This window comes from Canis lupus, chromosome 37, assembly GCF_048164855.1.
Source record: "Canis lupus baileyi chromosome 37, mCanLup2.hap1, whole genome shotgun sequence".
Lineage (NCBI taxonomy): Eukaryota > Metazoa > Chordata > Mammalia > Carnivora > Canidae > Canis > Canis lupus.
Genome location: NC_132874.1, coordinates 25,055,618 through 25,083,051, shown reverse-complemented (window position 1 = coordinate 25,083,051; position 27,434 = coordinate 25,055,618). Strand labels below are relative to the sequence as shown.

At 38.6% G+C, this 27,434-nt stretch overlaps 1 long non-coding RNA gene across 1 annotated transcript; it reads right to left on the bottom strand.

Annotated features, from left to right (window-relative positions):
* On the bottom strand, positions 1 to 27,415 carry LOC140626105 (uncharacterized). The gene is made up of 3 exons (XR_012025320.1): positions 27,275 to 27,415; positions 7,610 to 8,476; positions 1 to 2,306 (listed from the first exon to the last, which is right to left on the bottom strand). It is a non-coding gene; the product is annotated as an uncharacterized lncRNA (long non-coding RNA).
* Between the last annotated feature and the right edge of the window lie 19 nt (positions 27,416 to 27,434).

Sequence of the window (27,434 nt, the reverse complement as noted above, 5' to 3'; positions counted from 1 at the left end):
TATATATATATATAGTTTGTTTATTTGTTTGTTTGTTTGTTTATCCATTCATCTACTGATGGATATTTGGGTTTTCTCACATTTTGGATACTGTGAATAAACTGCTATGAACATCATTGCACAATTGTCACAGTGCCTGTTCTCGATTCTTTTGGATATATAGCTAGAAATGGAATTGCTGGATCACATGATAATTCTATTTTTAATTTTTTGAGGAGCCATCAAATTGTTTTCTGCAGCAGCTGTACCATTTCATATCCACATCAACAATGTCCAAAGGTTGCAATTTCTTCATAACGTTGCCAACTTGTAATTTTATATTTTTGTTTTGATAATCGCTATCCTAGTGGGTGTGAAATAGTATCTCACTTATATTTGTATTCCCCTAATGATTAGTGATATGGAGCATTATTTCATGTGCTTATCAGCCATTTGCACATTTTTAGAGAAATGTCTAAGTTCTTGCCTATTTTCTAACTGAGTTATTTGTTTTTATTGAGTTGCAGGAGTTCTTCACATATTCTGGATAGTAATCCCTTATCAGATATATTACAAATATTTTCTCCCATTCCCTTTTGTTGTCTTTCACTCTCTTGATAATATCCTTTGATGCATGCATTTTGATTTGATTTAAAAGTGCAACTTATCTATTTTTTTCTTTGTTGCTTGTTGTTTTGGTGACACATTCAAAAAATCATTGTCAAATCCCCTATGTTTTATTCTGTGATGTTTATAGTTTTAGCCTTTAAATTTGGTCTTTGCTCCATTATGACTTAATTTTTGTATATGGCACAAGGTAAGGGTCATTTCATTCTTTTGCATGTGAACAACCAGTTTTTCTACACTATCTGTTGAAAAAATTAGTCCTTTCCCTCAATGAATGCCCTTATTATGCTTGCTGAAAATCAACTGACCACATGTTATTTCTGGGCTCTCTATTCTAATCCATTGTACATATGTACGTTCTGTCCCAGTACAATGCTGTTTTGATTCACTTTTTAGTAAGTTTTAAAATCAGGAAGAGTGAGTTTCCCAACCTTGTTCTTGTTTTTCAAAATTGTTTTGGCTATTCAGGAGCCACTGAAATTTTCCATATGAATTTGGAATGGAATGAATTCTATTTCTGCAAAAGTGTCATTGGAATTTTTATAAGGATTGCATTGAATCTGTAAAATTCTTGAGTGTATTATTCATTTAAACAATATTAAATCTAAAATAGATGAACACAATGGAACACTTTCCATTTGTATATCTTCTTTATTTTTTTAAGCAAAATTTTGTAGTTTTCACTGTACAAGTTTTTTATTCTTGGTTACATTTATTCCTTTTTTTAATTTTTTTTGGTTACATTTATTCCTAAGTATAAAAATTGATGCTACTATAAATAGAATTTTTTAATATTTTCTTTTGGGATTTTTAATTTTTAGTGTATAGAAATGAAACTGATTTATGTGTGTGTTGGTTTTGTATCTGGCAACTTCAACTGAATTTGTTTATTAGCTCTCACAGTTTTGTGTGTGTTTGTGTTTGAGGGTTGCTTACATTTAAGATCACATCATCTACAAACTGAGATCATTTTACTTCTTCCTTTCTAATTTGGATGCCTTGTATTTCTTTATCTTAACTCATTTTTTCTGGCTAGAATTTCATGTTAAATCAGAATAGCCAAATCAGGCATCCCTTCCTTGTTCCTGATCTTAGTGGAGAAGGTTTCAGTCTTTCTTCATTGAATATGATGTTAGCTGTGGGGTTTTCCATGGATTTTATTATGTTGAGAAAATTTCCTTCTATTCCTGTTTATTTAGTGGTTTTCATCATGCAATGGAGTTAAGTTTTGTCATTTCTTTTTCATCAGTTGACATGATCATGTGCTTTTCTCTTTTTCTCTCCTCCTCCTCTGTTCTGTTTTATAATGCATTACATTCATTTTTCTTCATATGTTAAACCACTCTTGCATTCCAAGAATAAATCATACTTTGTAATGGTGTATAATCTTCTTAATGTACTGCTGAATTTAGTTTGCTGGTGTTTTATTGAGAATTTTGCATCAATATTACTCAGGGATATTGGTCTGTAATTTTCTTGTAGTATTTTGACTGGCTTTGGTAGCAAGGGTAGTTCTGGCCTCATAGAATAAATAAAGGAAGTGCTCTTCAATCTTATGGAAGAGTCTGAGAAAGAACTGGTATTAAGCCTTCTTTAAATGTTTGGTAGAATTCAGCAGTGATGCCATAGATCCAGGTCTTTTATTTCTTGGGAGATTTTTGATTACTGGTTCAATCTCCTTACTAATCATGAGGAAGACCCTGTTTTTAAAGCACCAAAAAATGTATAAATTGCCTCAAAGTAATTTTTAAGAACTATATGAGATCTATATAAAAATAATTGTAAAACCTATTGGTGTCTATCTCTGAGATTTGAGAAATATTGTCATACTATATTCTTCTTTAATATTATTTATTTATTTATTCATGAGAGACACAGAGAGAGAGGCAGAGACACAGGCAGAGGGAGAAGCAGGCTCCCTGCAGGGAGCCCGACGTGGGACTCGATCCCAGGACCCTGGGATCAGCCCTGAGCTGAAAGGCACTCAACCACTGAGACCCCCAAGCATCCCATCATACTATATTCTTAAATAAGAAGACTCAGTGTCATTTTTAAAAACTGACAATATTTCTAAATTAATCTATAAATGCAATGCAATCCCAATAAAATAGAAAAATAGTTTGAGTGAAAGTTTAGAGAAACCACAATACGGGATTTTTAAATTCATATGGAAAATTAAATATGCTATTCCCTGAGAAATTTTGATAAAAAAGGAGTGATGCTATGAGATTACCCTAAGAACTTGAAAAAATCTTACCTACAAGCTATGAAAAATCAAATCTCTAAGCTATGAAAACATAACTATAATTAAAACAATGAGGTACTGATATACTAATAGGCTGATAAATTAATGCCCAGGATGATATAACACCAAGAAATAGGCTCATGTAATCTCTGGAACAATGTAATACTCAGCAAATATATTGTTTTTAAAATGGTATAGCTAAACTAGAAAATAATATGCACTTGGATTCAAACTAGGTATCAGGACAAATTCCAGATGGATCAAATATTTGAAATGGAAAACAAGAAACTTTTAAAAATAGAAGAAATCATAAGAGAATTATATTCTTAAAACTTTTAGAAGCTCTTTCAAACATAAATAAGATCCTGAAGTCAGAACAATAAAATTGATAAATTTAAGTACAGAAAAATAAACAATGTTTTCATGGAAAAAATCCATCAGAATAAAAGCTAAAAGGTAAACAACAAAATGATAAAATATATTTGTAACTCTTAACATAAACAAGAGATTAATTCCCCTGATTTATATGTATATAAAACAAATCAATAAGAAAAAAACAATAGTGCAATAAGAAAAATAAGCAAAGTTTCTAAGCAAACAATGGAAAATGAACTACAAAACTAAAAATTATTTTTAAGGTATTGAAGATGCTCAATCTCATTTATTATTAGAAAAATGCAAATTAAAATTACACTGACATGCCATTTTTCACCTATCAGATTGGCAAATGTCTAAAATCTTGATGAATTTCCCTGTCAGTATGGATGTAGGTATAGGAAACATGTCTGCTGACACGTTGCAAGTGGGAGTGTAGACTAGTGTATCTCAATGGTGAGCACTTGGCGACATCTATCAAAATTAGAAATGCATCTACCCTTTGACCTAACAATGGTTAGAAATGATTCTGAGAATTTACCTTATAGAAATACTTAGACCTGTGCTACTTGATGTTTGTACAAGGTTATTACTCATTGCATCATTGTTCTTGTAGCAAACACTTGGAGACAACCTAAGTATACAGTGTAAGATTGATTAAATAAATGAGGGTATAATCATACAGTGGAATGCTATGCAGCTGAAATAAACAGTGAGAAAGCCTTGTATGTACAGATAGGGAACAATGCCCCAAGACTATTATAAAGTTTTTTTTTTTTTAAAAGAGTGTGACTTAGCATGCTGTGATAATGTTCTTATGTTTCTTTTGCATCGTTGATTTAGTTGTCATGTCATGTTATTATAGATGTATGTGATTCATTAGATGCATGAAAAATTCTAACTCCCACATGAAAACTAGAACATGAAAATTAATACATGAAAAATTCCCCTTTTGTTTTTTTTTTACAAAATAATTAAAATTCCTTTTATTCATTGCATGAGAACATTATACAAAAATTAAAAGTTTATTTTCTGAGTCCTCACTATTTTGAGAACTAATTGAAAGTTTACCAAATCTGTAGTTTTATCCAACTGAACCATAGAGATTTTACATAATCTCATCATCCAAATGAGTCAGGAATATTTTTTTCTATAATTTACATTATCATAATGTTTTTAAATGACACATTGGGACCCTCTAGTAGATGGAATTTGTTAGGCAATAGGTAGCTTTCTAAGAACATGAAATACAATAAAACAGAATGGGAAATGTCACAGTGAATCACATGTGATAAAAAAATATATGATCTGTGTTGTGATGAAAATTGTATTTCTTACATAGCAAGTGCTAAGAGTCCTGGTGCTAGGGATGCAATGACAAATGAGAACTTGTTTCAGCCCTTATAAAGTTTACAGTCTGTTGGGAAGAGTCGGGCAAGAAAGAAGCAAGCAAATAAGCCAGTGCAGGTTATAAACACATCAAGAAAGAATGAACAATATGCTGGAAGGAAGCCAGGGGTGGTGATTTCTTACAATACCCGTGGAGGGTCTCTCTCTGAGTAGGTTGATGTTCAGGTTGCAGCTGAAGCAGGAAAAGAAGCCAGTTACCTGGTGGTGCAGAGGAGAGAGCTCCAGGCACAGGGCGCAGCAAGCACGGATCCCAAGCAAAGAAAGAACCAGGTGTGTTCTGGAGATGGGAGCAGCAGGGAATGCAGCTTGATATAGGACGAGGCAGAGGACAGGAGCCAGAATACGCCAGGTGTCAAGGGCCAGGAGAAAGCAGGTTTGGATTGTGTTTCAGGTACAGCGTGGGGCCACTGAAGGACGTTGATCAGGGTGGTTGCATGCTAATGCTCAGGCTTCTCAGTATAGGGTGAATTAAAAATAAGGCAGTGGTGCCTTTGTGTAGGGTGAGAAGTGAGTGAATTTGCCCTTGATTTGAAGGTAGAAATGATATGTCATCGATGTAGAATTAAGCAGAAAGGAAATGTCAACAAAAACGACCAGCCTCATAGCGTTGCTAGCGAGGCGTATGGCAACACCATTAGTGGCATTTTTATGACCATCTACTCATCTAATGGACCTAACACCATGTCAGTGGCATGACATCTGATTAGCTTTGGCCTCATGGATCCCGCTTTCCTTCATAAGGAAGATGGAAACTTAGCTTTGAATGACATTCTAAATGTATGTTCACTTTGGATCTAAGTTTTCTGCCTATATACATATTTTATGACTTTGAGCTATTCAGTTTTTGCTGAAAAAAAACCTCAGAGCCTCATTTCTACATAGCATTTTTCTCTTGACCCGAGTTACAAGTGATGTTTCTTATTGGCAGAACTCATAAAGCTATTTTCCAAAATTTCATAAAATCGCGAGGACTTGGACAATTTGATCATCTTGCAAGGTGAACTTTTGTGAAAAATAAGTTGTAACACTTCCTTATTTCTCATCACATTGCTTTTATGTCCTGCCGTTGGAGGGTAGAAACAACTGAACCATCAGTTAGTGCTGTGTAAATGATTTATTATGGGTCTTGAATCTGTTCAATCTTTCACATTTATTTTCAATTAAAAAAATGTTTTTGGTTTTTAGTTAATAATCTATAACCTTAAGGGAAAAAATCAAAAATAATTAAAAATAAAAATGATGAAAAATTACTAACCATAAATATTGAAATGGAAATATGCCAATCTCAAATTTATAATAATTCCATCATATATATCATAGACCAAAAAATCCCAACCTCTGCTTAAAAGAACCTATAGCAAGATATTAGGAATATGAGCTGTGTTTGGTTTAGTTATTATTGGGAAATGATTATGCATTGATGTATGCCTGCCCCAGCAGACGCTCTGGGGGTTCCTTGGCTTTTAATTGAGGGGATGCCTTTGGGCCATGCAGGTGAGCTGCCTGTGTGACCTTATGGGACCTGGGCATCTGCAGGCCTCTGCTAAAAGCAAGATCAATGCAGGATTATATTTATTAATCACAGGTTTATAAATAACAAGTTAAAATTTAAATACAGGTATTAGGAGAAAGAAAAATTTTAAAATCCTTTTTTTTTTTTAAGTTTTTTTTTTTTAATTTTTATTTATTTATGATAGTCACAGAGAGAGAGAGAGAGAGAGAGGCAGAGACACAGGCAGAGGGAGAAGCAGGCTCCATGCACCGGGAGCCTGATGTGGGATTCGATCCCGGGTCTCCAGGATCGCACCCTGGGCCAAAGGCAGGCGCCAAACCGCTGCGCCACCCAGGGATCCCTTAAAATCTTTTAAGAGAAAAAGTGTACTAGTAGCCCAAACCATTGCATTATCAAATGGATGATGCATTTGAGGACACGTGCTCTTTTCTATGGCTTTGAAACTATTTAAAAATGCATTTTTCAAAATTAAATTGGAAAAGAATATTTAGAACCACTGAAACATATTTGTGCAGCCCAAATGTTCCAGGGGTATGGTTCAAAAACCACACAGACAGACGAGACCGATAACTTACAAGGACGCAGAGAAGTTAGACTCTGCTCTGCAGGTTTTGTTCCGGTGATCCTCTCCCGGCATCCCATCCACTTCTCTGGAGTGCTCAAGGCCATGGTTTTAGAACAAAAGCCAAATGCTTTTTGGTAATTTCTGTATAGTATCACAAGGGCAACCAAAAATAATGGGAAGAAAAAAGCCCAGACTTTCCTACAATCCAGCTTTAAGATCCTTGGGCAAATAAACTCACCCACATTCGGTTTCCTCATCTGCTAACATTAGCTCATAGGGCAGCTCACAGGTGGGGAAATATGTGCAATTGATCCAGCGCATTCCCTGATGTATATAAGGATTCACTAAACAGTAGATATATTAATTAATCAAACAGGGGCATACCAGGGATGCACTTCACGCAAATTTCAATTAGAAGAGCTGTGAGCAAAGGAAGTAGACCACAGGACCCGGCCTTCGGGAGCTTTCATCAACAATGGATGGAAGAAGGCAAAGAGAGGCTGACAGTCCTCGAACCAGGCTGCGCCAGGCGCAGAGTGATGCACTCTGTCTAAAAGACAACGTGATTGCAGCTCACATTTAAATAGGTAAAATAGACACCATTTTCATTCACATTTTGTGAATGTTTCCAGTCAAGAAACAGAAGTTAAATGCTGAAGCTCACAGGGCCACTAAATGGTCAAGCCTGGTTTAGGACTCAGGGCATTGGATCCCATGTCCCGAACCGTCCGGGAGATGGATGCATAACCTGAAGTCAACTTGTTGCCATTTGACCTACTGTATGTGTGTGTACATGACCGAAGCTCCAGGAAGAAAAAAATTCCCCAAGGAAACCATGCCAATGGGTGGGGACCAGGAACAAAGGAGCAGAGGAGATTCAGCAAGTACAACTCACCGACTGCCTTGATTAATTGCCACCCACACAACTAGGTGTTGCTGCTGTTTACTTAGAATGCTGCCAGCCATGAGGGTTCTGGATTCCTGAGGATTGCTCCATTCCTAGGCCTAACTGAAAGTCATTATCACTTATACCTGATGCATGACCCCCGCCCCAGCCGTGGGTTCTCGCTGTGTTGGAGCCAGGCAGCCAGCTGAGCCCCTGCACACAGTCAAGGCTCTTCCCCGAGGGTGCACCTTCAGGCCCTCCCGGGAGCTGAACCACATGTAGTACCTGCTTGTGGCTTCTTTCTGTGTCTCTCAAGGCTTAGGAGAGCTCCATGGGATTAGTGTTGCAGGTAAGGGCAGTGCCTAAAAGGACTCAGACGAATGAAAGAAGAAAAAAGAGAAGAGTAGAATTAGCCTCTGACATGTGGAGAAGCTTCTCCTTCCAACCTCCCTGCTGCTGTGGTTTTCACTGGGCTTCCAGAGGTCAGGGAGGAATTGAGTAGAAGTGTGAGGTCAAACAGTCTGGAGGCCTGGGCAGGCACCGGGCAGGGAGAGTTGGGTTCAGAGTCACATCATTCGGCGCAGCAGCCTTGGCGTGCCTGCTGGGAGGTCACCGGGACCTTGCCAAACCGAGCCAGAAGCCTTCATCCTCTCCTCTTGAGCCTCAGCGGGCAAAATAGTAGAGCAGCCAAGCTGCCTCTCCTGCCACCTCCAGGCCCTGCCTCGACCGCACACAGGGAGCCGCGTTCGTGGGGTGTAGGGTGGACGACAGGGACCCCGATAGCAGCATTCCCGGCTCTACCATGTAAACGTTAATTCCTCCAACTTCCATCTCTGTCCTTCATGAAGTCATTCCTCCTATGGCTTCTCCGTTTCTCTGTAAATAGTTTTAAAAAGAAAAATGGTTGTAAAAACCACGTAGTGTAAAATTTTAGGATCTTACCCATTTTTAAGTCACGTATACTGTTTAGCAGCATTAGGGATGTTCACACACGTTTGCAAACGATGTATGTCCCCGCTGTGAAGACACAACGTGCCTGAAAGGAACAGCTCGTGGGCACCTGAGCTTTCTGAAGCCACGAGCTTATGTCCCCTCAGTAACAGCAGCGATGTGTGGCCACAGCCAGGGAACAGGGGAGAGTTGGGGCAGAGAGGGGCTCGGGTGTGAGAAAAGGAGAAAGGGGAGCAGAACTGTCACGGCCCAAACTCCTGTGAGCTGCCCCTGCCCTAGTGTGACATCACTCGCTCTCAACCAAAGACACGGGGAGATGCTAAAAGAGAAATAAAATGATTACCAGAAACCCCATTTATTTAATGAACCCCATTAATTTAATTACAGTTGGCTAATGTTCAAAACACATGGGCAAAAACCGTTAAATAAAGAATTTTGTTAAAGATAAATAAAAAAATCTGATGGTGTTCAGATTCTTACCCTTTCTTTTTAACCTAAATATTTACCAGAACGAAATTATTTTAAAATCCACTGGTAGTCAGTCCCTAAGAATAGAATTCTCCAATTTACATAGTCCAAGATCGAGAACAATCAGCGCAAAGTCTAGGACAAAGTAAAGATTTGTCTTTCACATACCAAACACAGTTCTTCCATCATACATTCCAGGCACCGCGGCCAGAAACAAATGATATAACCAACCCCTTTGCGGGGGGGAAGGGAGAAAGAAGTGTTTCTGGCTTTTTTTTTCTTTTTTCTTTTTTTCCAGTTGTGGTAAAATGCACATAGAATTGATCGTCTTGTGTTTAAGTGTACAGTTCGGTGACACCCGGTGTATTTACATTGTTCGGCAACCATCGTTACCATCTATCCACAGATTCCTTTTCATCTTGCAAGACTGAAATTCTGTATTGTTTAATTCCATTAAACAGTGACTCTCCCTAACCTCTGGCAACCACCATTCCACTTTCTGTTGCTATGAATTTGAACACTCTAGGAACCTCATGTAAGTGAAATCATACAATACTGGTTCTTTGGTGACTGGCTTATTGAATTTAGTATAACGCCTTCAAGATTAATACAGACTGTTGCCTGGGTCAGAATTTTCTCCTTTTTTTTTTTTTTTTTTTTTTTTTAAGACACAGAGAGAGAGGGAGAAGCAGGCTCCCCGCAGGGATCGCGACGTGGACTCCACCCCAGTACTCAGGGATCACACCCTGAGCCAAAGGTAGATGCTCAACCACTGAGCCACTCAGGCGTCCCTATTTCCTCCTTTTTAAAGCCAAGCAATATTCTATATTCCATTGCATGGATACACCACATTTTATTCATTCATGTATCCACTGATGGATCCTTGGGTAGCTTCCACCTTTTGGCCACTACGAATAATGCTGCTACGAACATAGGTGTATAAATATCTTGGTTTTTAGATTCCATTGTCATTGAAAAAATCATGAACCATCTCACTGCTGTCTTATCAGGGACCTCGGAGTCAAGGTTAGGTTTTGAGTCTCTTAATCCCTCTTTTGATAACTTTAGGCCTCATAGTAGGCAACCCTCAGTCAAAATGGTTTTGATGATTCCTTCCACCTTTTTGGAAGTTAGGATGGGTGATTAAGCCTTCTTGAAGGTTGCAACTTCTGATTCTGCCCCCTTTAGGGTTTGAGTCAAAGTTCCAACTCACGTCAGGGATGAAAACCTTGGTTGAAAATGAGTTAACATGGTGTGCAGAAAGAGAAACCAGGCTGAATCTGATGTAAGACAGTGATACCTTCTTGAGTTAGCTGAATGAGTATGGGTCTGAAAACCTCAATAATCAAAGAACTAGGCAAACAAATGTAGGAAGGAAGGCTTATATTGGGAAATCAGCAGCAGCATGGGAACGTTAAATGTACAGGAACTTACAACCTACCAGGGAAAAATTAACAGGATATTTATGTAATTTTTTAAAAGCACACTTTGTTTTTTGAAAAAAACATGGAATACATATTGAAGTGTCAAAGTTTGGGGATCTCTGGGTGGCTCAGCGGTTTAGCGCCCGCCTTTGGCCCAGGATGTGATCCTGGAGTCCCAGAATCAAGTCCCACATCAGGCTCCCTGCATGGAGCCTGCTTCTCCCTCTGCCTGTGTCTCTGCCTCTCTCTCTCTCTCATGAATAAATAAAATTAAAAAAAAAAAAGTGTCAAAGTTTAAGCAAACCATAATGATTTCTGAGTTGGCATCGTTTTTCCTTATGGTGATAAATAAAAGCTTCGTTGATCCCAATGTACCCACTAACCAGGTACTCATTGAGTCCTGGGTAGAGCGTGGCTGGATTTGGATGTCAGGGGTCAGGGTTTGAATCCTGCTCTGCTACCTGGGTACGATACTTATTGTCCTGGATTCTGTTTCTATTAGTGTATAATGGGAAAAATGATTTTTAAACAAAAAATACTTCACAAGAATATTATCAGAATTAAATGGCACATGTGTTAAGGTGTCTGGCACAGGGCCGGCACTGAATGCTTGCTCACGCTCACTTCCCTGCCCTGCCAACTCCCTGATAGATTTCCCAGGTCAGGCAATGGTGTTTTTTCAAATACTCATGCCTCTGTTGCCATCATTGGAAAAGAGTAAATTTATCTGAGCCAAACTAGTTCAGTTGCTAAGTTAAGAATAAAGATCTCTTTTCAAGAAGGAGATCTGGCCCAAAGGGAGAGCTAACAACTACACTAGGACAGATACCCCTAAATTCTTTTCCAATCTCTGCTCATCACACTTGCTAAGATGTTGGAGGATCCAAGTCAACAGGATGTCAGATTACTCCTGTGTGGGAATGTTATGCCTCAGAAGATGTGTCTTCGGTTTTACATCGAAAGCCTCATTTTCCACAAGCAAGTCAGCATGTCAAGGCCAACTGCACAAAGGGAATGACAGATGATGATTCGTTTTTTTTTTTCCCCCTCTCTGGGTTCTTGGCATTTTTCTTTACCAAAACATTTATGTCTGTGGGGTGTTTTTTCTGGTCCCAGCTGCATTTAAGTGTACCTCTTACATATTGCTTTGTTCTTTTAGTGACATAACTGCCCTCCAATTATTGCTGCAATCAGCACTTTGCTTTCTTCTCCTTGTAGCTCTTTGTAGAGTGTATACAATGAGGGATATGATGCAGGCTGTTTAGAAATACTCTGGTCAATTTTCTTCTCTCCCTTTCTTCGTATGATTATCTGGAGACATGCTGTGTTTACTAGTGGTAAGCCATGAAACATGGGCCTCCGCTAGAAGAGTACTGGAGGAGAATGGCATGTGGTGGGAATTAGCACAGAAAACCAGGGACAGGAATCCCGGAACCTAGATCCTAAATTCATCTCTACGCCCAATCACTTGGTAAATGACAAACAGCGTCCGTGAATCTGCCGTCCTTTGAGCATCGTAGTGCTGTTTTTCTGCGATACTTATTCAGTATTAATTGAGTACGACTGAGCAATCAAGACAGGGGATGACATGTATGGACCAGGGAAAGGCTGCCCTTCCTTCTCTAAAAATTCTTCTGGAACATAGATATTAAATAACTAATTCCAGGTGTGTTCAGGTTCCCAACAGGATAAAGCCAAGGTCCTCCCGGAACATAGTTTAGGCCTCAATGCCTCAAAGAAGACTTGAGTTGGCTGGTCTCACAGAGGATCAGGAGAAAACGGGTCAGCCTATTGCTCTGAACGGATTTTTATCAAAATAGCCAATGCCATGAGAGACAAGTCCTTGGAAACCTCAGCCCTTGACTGAGAACTCTGGTTAGCACAGATCCTAAACAGTGGTAGTCATGGGTCCTGGGTTGGGACAGGGCAGTGTTTTCCAATGACTCTTCTTTCCAATACTACTCTCAGGAGCACCCAGGGGACTTCCACTCCACAGTCCCCAGGCTGCTAAGACGGAAAGTTTCCAGTGAGCAGGGGGGTGAAACGCAATTCAAGCCTCCCTGGTCTATTAAACACCCATGCTTCCTCCTCCATAGGTGGGTTTATAGAAGAAAGTAGTTATCAGGTGGACCATTAGCATATTTTTCAGAACAATCGCCTGCACCAACACTTTTATCAGCTTGGCTTTCTTGTCCCAGAATGCAGCCCTTGGCAGGAAGTCAGCTCTCTATTGACTTTACTAGTAGGATAAACAAACCTCCTTTGACACACAGAATGGCAGAAACTGTGACTTCCTTCCCACCTCCCATGGAGGCAAAGCAGTTCAAGTTGGAGGAAGCAGAGGGTTGGGCTTAACATGGATTCAGAGCAAAAGTCACGGTTAAATATCTGGCAAAATGCTCCCCGGGTAGGCAAGCGGGAGTGAAAGGCAACAGAATCACCCAGGAAGCTTCAAATATGAAAAGGAAGCGAGGAGAGTCCAGGAAGAAAGGGATAGACCCACTTCCCAAGAGATATTTGTTTTGCAAACAATGAAGTCTAAATGAGCCTTTTTAGCTTTAGATTTGCACTCTGAATCTGCTCCATCTTATTTAGTGAAATGATTGTAAGTGAACTTGAAAGACAAAGAAGCATTTTAGTAACCCTGGAACTAGAATATCAAACGCAAGCCTTGGGAATGTAATCATAAAAGCCAGTTTTAGTTTTGTTCCTCTGTTACCCATTTAAACTTGCTCAATACAGTTTAAAGGTAGCCTTCTCCTTCTCCGGGATGAGAAATCAAGCCATCTCCACGATTTTCTGCTCACTATTTTTTATTTTTTATTTTTATTTTTTTATTTTTTTTTTTATTTTTTTTTTCTGCTCACTATTTTTTAATAGAAAATCCTACCCTTACTGTAATATCTGAGCAAACGTAATTAGGCAATTACAATGGTCAGCACAAATGATTAATAGAACTCTAAACAATACTGTATTAAATCTTCAACTCCCTGTAGCAAGCCTGGGTGGACTGAGGCTGCCTTTTAGTGGCGGCATCAGAGAGGGGGAAGATGGGCTTGGTTCCCTATTTCTCTACTTTGTTTACTAGGTACAGATGGTACGAAAGTTTTTACTTGAGCCATGTTACCCTAAAATGGCTTCAGGATCCCTGAACTGGTATATGTTTATAGTTGGCTTTCTTACAGGAGATAGGAAAGCCAACTTTTTATGGGTTCATTGAGGGTAAGGGACACTGGAAAATTTGCTTATATTTCCCAAAATGAAGATGATTTATTTTCTTCCAAATAATTCCAGAAAAAAATACTCAATAATTAGAATATTGTTGTTTGGTGGCATAACTCATGTCATGAATGTCAAAAAAAGAGCAAAGAATGTGTTATTCCATATGTAGAATGATTATAATGGAGACAAAGCAGGACAGAGTTTGTTTTCTCCCTCCTATAATAAGGAGCCAGTCTAGCTTTTATACATGTGGCTGACCAATGTCTTTGCCCCTCCCCTTTCTGATCCTGGACATCCAATCCTCTGAGGTCCTGTTCCATGGAGGGAGAGAATGTGCTCCTGGTCCTGCCTCCAGGTCACTGAGGTATAGGGAGGATCTTTAGTCCTGCTAAAGGAAGGAGAGGTGCTCTTGGCATTGCATCTTGGAACTCAGATCTCATTTTGCAGTAGAAATATTAGGTCTCCCAATTTGAGAAATGGGAAAATATTATTACCCTACAGGATTTGGGATATTTATGGGATTAATGAATGAAACTACCCTTCATATAGCCAAATTGCAATAAACATGAGTTCCTTCCCTATTTCTTTAAAATAATTTACTGTGAATGGGTGGGGAAAAGAAAGATTGAAAGTATAATACTTGAAAGTGTCCATTACGTGGCAAGTACTGGTTAAGATAAATAGTACTATCAATGCTCAAAATCAGTTGTTTCGGACATTAATCGGATTTTTAGGGATTAATCTGAAACTCTATAATCGTTTTGGCAGGTATTTTTGAGAAAAATGTGTTACAGATTCTGAACAAGTGTTTCTGCATGAAAATTTGGACTAAAAACTGGCAAGTGTTATATATAGATATATACATATAAATACATATAGAAATGTTATCATCAAACATACATTGTGAAATAGTCTTCATTGGAGATTAAATGAATTTTAACCTGTTTTGTTAGAAAATTATAATTTTTAATTTTTTGTTACCAAAATTCCCAAGCTTTTCTGCTCAAAGCTCAAGGAAATAAATTATATTAATTGGAAAATAGACTGCACCATTTAGCTACCTTTTGGGTCTTCAGATAAACAGATACCCAAAGAATATTTGGGAGGATTAGATGTCTGCAAAGCAGCCTAAACTAGTATGTGACACTCTGCTTCCAGGATTAATCTGGGCTGGGAAATAGAAAGATTGTGGCTTTCCCAGCTGAAAATACGCGTCTATTGGTCTCCCTTCTGGTAAATTGTCACAAGGCTGTCAGGTAGGCTCATCCCTATGTTGCTATGTTACAGAATTTAGATGATACACAGGCACATCACCACGCTGCCAAACCCCAAGATACAAGGCCCAGCAGTATGTCATTGCCAAATGGGGCCATCTTGGTTCATGCAGGAGGGACATACCAGCAGGAAAAAGCTTCTGAGGAAGCAGGTGTCTGAAGACAAGACACACTTGGCTTTCCCAGTGGTGCTAGCCTGTGCACTCTGGGAATATTCTTTGCATTAATCCTGATTATAGAGACCAAATGACTGAAGACCTAGGATTTATTGAGTAATTTTCTGATGCCTAGCTAGCCAGTGTAGTATTTATTGCACTTCTTTCCCACTCTCTTCATTAATGAAGTCACCCATCTGTCAACATCAGATCTATTCTCTACCAAAGTGTTCCATGTGCCATGCAGATCCCCCCCTCCCCTGTATCTTGAACCCTTATTTTCCTGATTTCCTCTGTCCAAACTCTTCATAACTTGCTATCTGGTCCAAGTTGGACATTTTATCTCAGTGATTCTCTTGAGATTCCCCTAGAAGACTTTTGTCAACTATATAATTCCCACCAGAATCTTGTAACCAGTGGGATATTGGCTCTTAAAAGAGCTAAAATAATTAGCTTTAATTATTTGAAAATGGAGTCCATTTCCTCTACACTTGAGCTTGCAGACTGTGCCACCTGGTAGTCATGTTGCATCTTTCTTCTACTTTGAAAAACCCTTATGGAATTGGAAGTATTTTGATGATTTTTCTGATATATTTTCTTGTGGCTAAATTAGAATGGTATCTGCACAGAATTGAAGGGATGTTGAAAGATGGAAAGAACATAAGCTAGAAAGTAGACTACAACCATGCTCTGTTTTTCAGTTTTCCCATCTGTTCAGTGGGAAACATGATGCCTGAAGTAGGCCTCTCCTACAAAGATAAATCCTGCTAAATCCTTGATAGAGGTGAGGTTTCATGAACAGTTCTGGGTGGGTTGTGAATATCTTTCAGACATTACCCAAGTCATTCAATTTTCTTTCCAGATTTTCAACCTTTTCTCTTGGCAGAGTTTATACTTGTTTAGTAACAGTCTTAATCATGTTGTTACAAATGATAGTTACTTTCATGGGCAAATCATTACAATATTTTTTATATTTCTGCCTTCCATTGCTAAATAAACACACACACACACACACACAGTGGTATGAAATATATCACAGGTCATTTCTTGATGACATTAATACTTTCACATTCGATCTCTTGTTCTTCTTTGAGCTTCTTTGCCCTTCTCCCCACTCATCCCATCTTCCATAGGGAAGAAGATCAAAGAAAGCATCGACGTGCCTTCTCTCTGGCACCATCACCTCAAGACTTTCTTTCCAAACAGAGTCCACCTAAGCCACTCCCCGTGGCCTCTGGCATGCCCTCTGACCAGCAGCATTGAGGAAGGTCAGGATCCTTTGCGTGTCTATATTGCTTACTGTCAGGCACCAAAATAGTAACTCCCCTTCTTCCCTTCTCCAAACACGCAGACTTTCCCCCCTTGCTTGCTTGCCTTGTACAAAAGAAAGAAAACATCCTCATGTCCTGGACTTCTGCCAGTTTTCAAAAATAATTGGACTTCCCTTACTTTCAAAGAGATTAGTTCTCTGAGACTTCTAAGCTCAGATGTTCAACTCTGTGGGTGCTGCTTAAGCTTTGACTGACCTTTCCTCGGGACCCTCTGATGACATAGAGGCGACCCTATGGGCTGAGAAACAAGGGTCTTGTTATCTGTTTCCTGTTATCTCAGCCACTGAGACTGATGGGGACTGTGGCTCCAGGGCTGGGGGGAGAGGCTGCTGCTGAGGACAGAAGTGGGTCCATGGTCACCAGCATCTTTAGAATAAAAGGCTCGGTGCGTTTTTGTGGAAAGCTTCTTTGTTCTGTTCTGTCAAGTGCATTTTTAGTTCTGATAGAAAATATCAGCTTCCTGTCTCAGCTTCCTCTCCTCCAGTTTTCTCACCCTGAAGCCTCAAGCCTGTTGACAAATACCAGCAAACAGCTTGTGCCATGGTGGCTACTATGGGAGCAGTTCTTTCCCATCCATAGTTGGTGATTCTGAAAGCAGTGGGGTATAGTGGGAAGAACAAAGTCTTTGCAGCTAGACTCACCAGGCCAGTCCAAATTCAGCACATGTCATGGTTTGACTCTGAGCAGAAAACTGCCTCTCTGAGCTTCAGTCTCTCTACCTTTATTTATTTTTTAATTTTTAAAGATTTTATTTATTTATTTATGATAGAGAAAGAAAGAGAGAGAGAGAGAGGCAGAGACACAGGCAGAGGGAGAAGCAGGCTCCATGCAGGGAGCCCGATGTGGGACTCGATCCCGGGACCCCAGGATCACATCCTGGGCTGAAGGCAGGCACTTAAACCGCTGAGCCACCCATGCTGCCTGAGTTTCTCTACCTTTAAAATTGAAGGACACCTTACAAGGTTTTTTCCCCCCCAAATTAAAGATCATCTATACAAAATTCCTCGTGTTGTACTTGCTGCAAAATAAGTCAATTCTTAATTAGTTATTGTTAAAAGGATGTTTTCCACGCTCTTTGAAACTTTGCTTGAGCTAGATCACAAAAGGAAGTTAGGCCAGCTACAAAACAATAGACAAAAATCAATTTATTTGTTCCAAAACTTATACTTAAATTTTTAAAATTAAAACCCTGAGAGATTTAAAAATGAATATTGTGAAAGAAAAAGAATGTTAACTTCTGTTGGTACTTGGAAACATCCCATATTTCCATCTACATTATGCCTGCTCTTGAGTCTCTCCTCAAAAATACCCAGTTATTTTGGTAGGTTCGGAGACTTCTCTCATGGGAAGAAGAGTCTTGTAACGCTCTTCTAACTCGTTTCCTTCTTATTAGGATCCGTATTAGTCTGTTCAGGCTGCCATAACAAAATGCCTCAGATTGGGTGACTTAAATAATAGAAGTTTATTTTCCTTCAGTTCTAGAGGCTGGAAGTCTGAGATCAAGTTATTGTCAGGGTTGTTTTCTTCTGATGCCTCTCCTCTTGGCTCACAGATGAATGCCTCCATATTATATCCTTACATGGTCACCTTTTGGTCAATGTATATATCTATGTCCACCCCTCTTAACAGTAGACCAATCCTATTGGATTAGGGTCCAGCCACGTGACTTCATTCTACCTTAAATACCTCTATAAAGACCCTATCTTTAAATATGTCACATTCAAAGTACTGGGGGTGGGGATAGAACTTCAACAGATGAATTTTGTATGTGAATACAGGAGGGAGACACAATTCAACCCATAGTAAGGTCTCTGCAAGAAAGACATTTGAAGGTGACACTTCATCAAGATCTGCTCCCAGGGATGAGGCTGGTGTTTGAGCCAGGGATGTCATCTCCAAGTGTTGCTACGGCTTCTAGCCCTCAAGGTGCAAAATCTCTTTTGGGACTCTTTGGTCCTTTTTGCCAAAGACAACATATGCTCCCCATTCCTCTACATACTTGATGACTAAGCTGGACCTCAGTGTATCTTCATGAAGACAATGTCTGCACCTTCAGGCTCAGTTTCTCTTTTCACAAGACTCAGAGATGAGTCCCATGGCTTGGGTGGTGCTGGACCTATGTGGTACGCCCACTCGACAGAGTACTCAGAGCCTCCAAGAAGGAGGCTTGGTTACTGGTATGCAACTAAAATGCCCAGTTCTGTCTCCCTTAAGGATTAGTTAATTCCCAGATGATTCCAAAGTCCCACATCCTTCTACTTCACTTAACATGCCCACGAGGATATAAACCTGAACAGTGTGCTATGCTTAGGCACAAACTGCCATTCATGTTTCTATACTATGCTGTGAAATGCGTTTTTTCATAGGTTTTTAAGCTGATAGATTTTTAAGCCAGTGATAGACATCCCATATGTTTTTATGGTGTCTTCTTGTAATATCTTTGCTGTTTGTGTTCCATTGCCTTCTGTCATAAACTAGGATGGAATTTCATGGGAGTTTTGAAAGAAGAGAGAGATAAAGAGAGTAAGAAACCAAGGGACTACTTACTTTGTAGGGATTAGGACAGGATAGTTTCTGATTCATCCACCCATGTATACTTACTGCTTATAAAGGTGACCAACACATAGTGAGAACTCAAAAATGTTTGTGGATTGTTGAAAGGCATATGTGGCTATATTAAGGACTAGTGGAAGGCAGAGATCCAACTAACTACCGTTTTGTAGCTCAAGCTGAATTTTCTGGATATTTTTTTAGACCAGGACATACAGGGACGTCTTAGCCTTCTATAGTTAAGGCTAACATAGATCTAGCCATACACATAGACTCAGACACAAACATGCACATCACATATCAGTGGTCCTTTGTCCTCTATGGATCACATGCAAACAGAACAATGCAAATGGAGTTGTGTTCACTAAGAACATCTTTGTCACATTTCCAGCAACTTCACATCATGAAGTGTGCAGGTGCAACACATCATGGCTCCCTGGACGCTAGTTGGAAAGTAGTGGCTATCTTCCTTCAGCATATAGTAGGTCCAGTACACATTATCTTGGATTCTATAAAGCCATTTTTTGATATTGTTACCACTTCATTTGTTCCAGGTTTGAAAATAAGTGAGACATTTATGGAATTGTACTGAAGAATGTTTCAGAGATTCTCCAAATATGGGATGTTGGGTTCAGTTTCAGAACATTTTCCCATTAATGAGCATTATTTTGTATCTGAATGTAGGCACCAATGTACAAAGCTATCCTTTTGCATACATATATCTCAAATCTTTCCCAACTCTGTAAGTCTCTCCAAATTCTCCATTCTTGGGCTGAAACCCATATGTTCAGTTTTTTGGAACTCATCACTGACTGGATCACTACAAAGAGTCCTTCATGATAACTGTTGATAGCATTAATAAAATGAAGAATCCTCCAACCTCGCACAAGTTTTTATGATGCATTTTCTTAGTATTTAATACATTATATTTTCATCACCAATTTAAATAATTATTCACAGCTACCAATGATGCATGATCCTGAGAAGCCTTTCACTGACTCTTCCCTTCCCTCTCAAGGAATTAAGATTCTATTGTAGTACAACATCCCTCTGTCCATGGTAGCCTAATACACAAAGTGACTTGATAGCTGGCTTAATAGCAGCAACCAGAAAAGAAAAAAATATCTCCTACTACAGTGAGACATCCACTGTGATCACATGATGCATGATTTTAGATGTGATTCTTAAATTTCCTACTCCAGTCAGCACATCTCCCTCAACCCTGGTTCAGAAGCCTGGAATATTTTGAAATTTTATTGTGATATATTACTATTACTGAATTTGGATTTGGCATCTGATCATAAGGAGCAGAGGAAAGAAGTAAAAATAAGTGATAGAATTTACAAAAGGGAAAATAAGATGAAAGAGAAAAACATAGATCATGAAGGTAATAAAGGAAGAACTGTGCAGACCCATAAGAAGACTGTAGATGAGACTCGTGATGTAATTTTAAGGTTTTGAAGACCTTGAAACAGACTCCTTCAGTCTGACAACTGGCTAAGTGTGGGAGTGATGAATATGAGGATAAAATATCCCAGAAACAGCAACAACAACAAAAAAGAAGAGCCACATCAAAGGGCATAAATATTGCTCTTCTAATTCCATTCATGCCAAGAAGATGCCTGTGCAAGGGATTCTCAACCTTGGCACTTTTGATATTTTGGGCCAGATAATTCTTCATTGTGGGGGATTATTCCATGCATTGTAGGTTATTTAGCAGTACCCATTAGATGCTATAATTTCCTCCTCTCGGTTGTGACAACCAAAAGTATCTCCAGACATTGCCCAATGTTGCCAACATTGTCCCCACCGGTTAATAGTCACTGGACTGAGAGGGAATAGTCACCGGATTATCCTCCTTGGATTCACCACTGCATAAGGAGGTCAGCTAGCAGAGGTGAGCAAATATGTGGAGAGGTTAGCTTAAATTTAACTTGGCTCTAAACAACCCTCCTTCCCCATCTTCTCGCCTTCCCACAACTACACACAACACATTCTTTCCTCTTTCACTGGACCTGTTCCAGTAGCTGTGTGAGTCCTCTAAATCGAATTCATTTGCCTTTGACAATCACCTCTTTGATTCTACTGTAAGGGGTGGGGGAAGCCATTCTGTCCTGTTGTGAAAGGCTCTTTCGGTTTTCTGTGATCTCCCTAGGTGTATAGATTGCAAAACCCAGCCATAGACAAGGAGCTTAGACAATAGGAAGACTCATTAGTAAATCCTTTGAAGTGTGCAAACAAGGCAATGACAGACGCCTCTTCTTTTTCTTTCTCCCTCCCTCTTTCTTCCCATCCTCCATTCCAGATGCCAATGGTGGGAACTAGCAAAGCAATGAAAGTAAAGTGAAGAATGGGATCAGGAAAGCAAGGAGTCTTCACAAGCGACGTGGAGAAGGCTGCCAATGCTTCCTTTCCTCGCTGGCAAGGAACTCAAGAGACAACAGTCTGTACCGTAATATTGGGTCTGGTGAGGGAGGCACTTCTGAGAACAGGCCTCTTGGGATCATGGGTGGCTGTTAGGGCTTGGTGTAGGGGTTGGGGAGTCATGTAAGCTTGGTGATGAGCCCTGGATGCAATAAGCTTTTACTTGAAATGCGCTGGAGGGGCACAACTCACCTCTATTGCAAGCTTCTTTTTAACACTTGGTTTGAGTCATTTTTAAGACTTCAACTCCTACGTTTCCTCTCTGCCCTTGGGAAGCCATCCCTACTCTTGGCCAGCTGTACCAGCCTACCAGGAGAAGATGACTCTTATTCAGCCCTAGGATTCCTGACTTCATGTCATTGCTCTGGGGAGGAGAAAAGTCTAAAGGTACATTGTGATATTATAGGGAAGCAAAACTTTATCTTTCTTCCTTTCTAGGTTATTTGACTGATCTGATGATTAAAATGACATAAGACAGAGTAAGAAAAATAAATTTAATTCATGTGTACATACAGGAGCTCATAGAAATTCAGAAATGACCAAACAGGCAGCTCTTATGCCTTTTAGACAAAGAAACATAAATTCATGAAGAATTCAAGAGACAAAGGGGTTAGGGCTTGGGGTAGCAAGTTAGTAAAGAAAACAAGGTTTGTTTATACAATTTTTTTGGCCTTTAATTTCTTATCTCTGGTGATAAGAATGCCTTCTACCTCCAGGTACAGGGAAGGCAACTTTCACAAGGGGGGATTTTCCTCCTGCTTTCAGGAGGAAATGGAGGAGTGGCAGAGGGTCATTCTTGCACTGGCTGTTTCCTAAAAAACTTTAATTAAAAATAACCAGTATGCCAAAATGGCAGATTTGGGGACAGCCTTCCCTGAGCTCCACAAATTTCCACCTCTGAAATTTCCCTGGAAGTTTTACATGTTAGAGGCTGAATTAAGTACTATGAAGAGCAGAATTAGTAGGTTAGTAGCTGAGTAGTAGATTGTTCCATATCTCGTTGAACGCGTCTTTTAGTTCCGAGAACAGTTGAGACTCATTTTAGAATGCAGGGATGCCGATGGGCTTCCAAAGTTAGGCTAGTGTATAAGCAATCAGGTATTCAGTAAGAAGCCTTTTTATGGCGATTGGAGCAAATTCCAAACCATTTTCTGAATTCTGAGTGTACCCGATCAAAAAGATTTTTAAAAATATTTTATTTAAAATTCCGTTTCATTAATATATAGTGTATGGTTAGCTCCAGAGGTAGAGTTCAGTGAGTCATCAGCTGCATATAACACCCAGTGCTCACTACTTCAAGTGCCCGCCTTAATGCTCATCACCCAGTTACCCCATCCCCTCACTCACTTTCCCTTCAGCAACCCTCAGTATGTTTCCTAAAGTTAAGAGTCTCCAATGATTTGTTTCCCCCCTGATTTCATCTTCTTTTCTCTTCCTTTCCCCATGTTCTTCTGTTTTGTTTCTTAAATTCCACATGAGTGAAATTGTATGATATTTATCTTTCTCTGATTTATTTTGCTTCACATAATACCCTCTAGTTCCATCCATGTCATTGCAAATGGCAAGATTTCATTCTTTTTGATGGCTGAGTAATAGTCCATTGTGTGTGTGTGTATGATACACACACATCTTCTTTTTTAATTTTTTTTTTTTTTTTACTTATTTGAGGGAGAGAGAGAGCACACAGAGCAAGAAGGAGAAGCAGATTCCGTGCTGAGCAGACTGTGTGCAGCTTGATCCCAGGACCCTGGAATCATGACCTGAGCCAAAGACAGATGCTTAACCAGCTGAGCCCCCCAGGCGCCCCTCACCACATCTTCTTTAGCCATTCATTTGTTGGTGAACACCTGAGCTCTTTCCATAGTACAGCTAGTGTGGACATTGCTGCTATAAACACTGGGGTACAAGTGCCCCTTCGTATCACTATGTTTGTATCCTTTGGATAAATACCTAGTAGTGCAATTGCTGGGTCATAGGGTGGTTCTATTCTTAACTTTTTGAGGGACTTCCATGCTATTCTCCAGAGTGGCTGTACCAGTTTGCATTCTCACCAAGAATGTAAGAGGGTTCTCTTTTCTCTGCATCCTCGACAACGTCTGTGGTTTCCTGAGTAGTTACCTTTAGCCATTCTGACAGGCATGATGAGAACTCACTACAATGTAATTGACAAAGAATATTTTTCTATTTCTATGACTTGCAATATTTTAAGTTAATGACTGGAATAACCACTGATAACATTATAGCAGGACACATTAGATTTCTAGGACTTTCATACAATTTGTAGAATACATATAACAACATGAAGGAGGCTTAGTATTACTTCTTATTTGACAACACTTCCTATATAATATAGCATATCAAGCCTACTTAGTGTAACACCTTTTTTTATATAAGGAGAAAAAATAATTTTTGTTTGTGTGATTTCCAAGAAACTTTTAGAAAATCCTGCCAGTTTTAGGTCAAAAGACTTCATTTAAAATTTAATTTGGGGAAGTTTGTCAAAAATATCAAAAAAGTTTTAAAACACTTGATCAAGTAGGATCACAGGTCATTGTGAAATTGTACGCCGTTATCAATTTAACCAAAGTTAAAGACTTCACAGGCAAATACAGAAAATTATATAGTTAAGAAAACAACAATTTAGCTGTTTTAGTAAAGAAGCCTTGGCTTTAAATAATCAAAGACATGATGAAAGCAGTGTGAAGCACAGTTGGTAGGACACAAATCTTTGTTTTCTAAGTAGATTACTTAAAAGGTAAAGTAAAACCTTTATTTAAATTTCTTATTAAGAACAGACCAATAATCTAAGAAAACTTTGTCCTTTAACAAAGAGAGAAAATCAAATTTTGATTATTTTTGATATTAAAAAATTCATTTAACTTAATTAAATTTATTTTAATCTTAGCCAGCTTGACTACAAATTAAAATTATTTTCCAAAGATTCTTTTTCCACAAACCTTCTATAACTTTCTTTTTTACATTCAGATTTTGTCCTAGGTTTTCCTGTTCCCCATTTTGAAATAATTAGCTGCTCTTTAGACAAAATTACTTTCTTTTCCTTCAACAAAAATGTATTTCCATTCCTCATACCTTCTTTTACTGAAAACATACATGTTGCTTTCCTTGCATTTAGAGATGTTTCCCTTGTTATTTCTAGTGGTTTTAATTACATATATTAGAATTTTAACTCTTAAAAACCTTAATTTTTCGTGAAAATAAGGAAGTAAACAATTATAAACTTTTATATTAGCATTCTGTGGCTTGGTAAATTTATAAATACTTTTTATAATTTCTAGAAATAATGTTTTTTACAGTAAATTTCTCAGTGTGACACAAAATCTGTTTACTAATAGAAAAAAAAGAATGTCATTAGTTCCTCTATAAAAGGAAGCAAAAGTAAATAAGGCTATGCTCGATAATTGATGTTGTAATATTTCATCTTGTTTGGAAATGATCTAAATACTTAATGGCTATGCTTCATTTAATTTAATTTAGCAGAACTTTTAACAGTGGAAGTTACCAAATAGATTTGGGTGACTATTTTTAATTAAACACACCATCAAACAATCATTATTGAAAAGTTCACATAAAAATTCTTGAACTAGGGGTGGTGGAAGGGGAGGTGGGCGGGGAGTGGGGGTGACTGGGTGGTGGGCACTGAGGGGGGCACTTGACGGGATGAGCACTGTGTGTTATTCTGTATGTTGATAAATTGAACACCAATAAAAAATAAATTCATTAAAAAAATTCTTATACCACTTGCATCTATATAGCTTACCTGTTCTCTACAATCATACTTAGATTACTCATGGAAATTTCATGAAACATCAAAGCAGCTAGGCATCATCTTAAGTTATTTTTTTGGCTGACAAATTTTGTAACAGAGATAATACGAGCTTATTTGACTTTCAGTAAAGCCAGCCAGAATAAAAGTTGCATGTTTGCATTACATTTAATCATTGAAGACATTTCTATTTAATTAAACCAACAAACTTAAAGTAGCTTTTATTTACCAAAAATTATCCTAGGTGAAGTGAACTTGAAAAAACATTTGAGTCAGTTTTTATATTTCTGAGAGTTTTAAAAAACCTAATTCATAAACACTTACTTTTAAGCCAATAAAACAGAGCTCTTTTTACAAATTAATCTTCATAATACCATCCAGAGAGAAAAATACCATATCTATAACATACATGTACATGTATACAGATGTAAACATACAGACAGACACAGAGGTCTTATAGCTTTCATTCTGAAATGTGAGCTATGAATCAGATGCAATACAAATTCACTATTTTATAAATAATTGTGTCTCTGGCAGATGGGAAAAGTTAAGGTTACCCACTTAAAAATTGTTTTGCTAACACTTGTGGAGAAGACTTTGAAGATTTGTATTTCTTCTTGACAAGTAATCTTAAGGAGGCTATGGTCTAGAATTTAGGCAAGAAAGTGTTTCTGGCATTTTGTATTCTTAAAAACTCCCTCCCCCTTTTTTTAGCTTCAAGAGTTTTAATTACCTCTTAGGGTGTTTATATTTTAATGGTAAGATTTGCATCTTCAAGGGGCAGAGAAAGAATGTAAGTTGGTTTCTCTCCCTCTCTCTCTTTCTCTCTCTCCTTCCTCCTCCCCCATTCAGCTGTTTTTGTTTTGTTTTGGTTTGGTTTGGTTTTGGGTTTTGTGGGTTTTTTTTTGTAAGATCTTCTGAAAGTGGAGGTATTATTTATAACTTAAATTTATAATTTAAAAGACTTGCTGTTCTGCATTCTTTAGATGAGGTTCTAGGATATATCTGCAAAGAATATTGCATAGGAAGGCTTGACATTGGCAGAGCTTGATTATAGGGCCCAGCAAAACAAGCTTTATTGTTCATCCCAGGTGCTTCTGCTAAATTTACTTCTTGGCTTTTAGCATTTACCGGAATAACTGTATAAACTGGGCCCAGGGATTAGGCTGAAGTGCTTATAGGAAAAAGGAAGCTAAAACAGGCAATTGGGTGTTTAGGGGATTTTCTGGGGAAGGTGGAGGGGTTTAGGAGTTAAAATAATTTGCTGAGAGGATGGGGCTGGATTTTAAGAAAAGGAATTTATGTTGGATGTGGACTTTAAAGTTTAATTGCTGTTCTTTCATCTTGTTAAGGGAGTCCCTAAGGCTAGCTGTTATACTTCCTTGTACTACTTTTTAATTTGGTCTTTTTATAGGTACCTAAAAAACAATTGTTTAGGATGAGAGATCTCAAAAAAAATTTTAATAGAGCAAGTCAAAGGACCCATCATCTAGCCATTGACAAGTAGGATTGTATATTAATCTCAGCAGCAATTCAAGCCAATAAACTTTTTTATGGCTTAACCAAGGATACAAGAGGCATCCCACAAGAGAGTGCAGAAGAGTTAGCCCTCACAAGATCCACAGGTAGCCTAAGTAAACACAGACGATAATTATGAGGGGCCGTCTCTTAAATAACTGTTCCAAAGCACAAGGAATCATGTGTTTCCACCCCCTTTTGAACATAATAGGGTAGCTGAACAAGCCAAAGTTCACTCCTCCCTTTTTTTTTATTAAGATTCTCTAAGCTCAGATCAATGGCTTATTCAGCTACTTACCAAATGCTTATGCATCCTCCCGCCTGCAGAGACCAGAGAAAATATACTCACATTTTGTCATAAAGCAGACAAAAGAAAACAATGACCTTCTCTGGGAGGAAAAGGCATCAATAGCAAACAAATTTTTACCAAAGTTGATATACCCAAGGAACTAGTTTATACAAGTATTTTGTCCAGTTAATTTAAATTTAGAAAAAAAAAAAAAGAACTCTCATCACTTTCACTTTTAACAGACCCTGCAGGCAGACACCTGATTGATGTGTAAGAATTTTTACCTTCTTCAGGCATGTGTCAGAGGTCCCAGGATCTCTCCGTCAAAGCAGTCCTGGAACAAGTAGGGTCCAGCCAGAGAAGGGTCCTGGCTGGCTTGCCAAAGCTATAGAGGAGGAAAACTTTCTTTTCTTCCCTCTAGTTTCTCTGGCTGGTCCAATACTG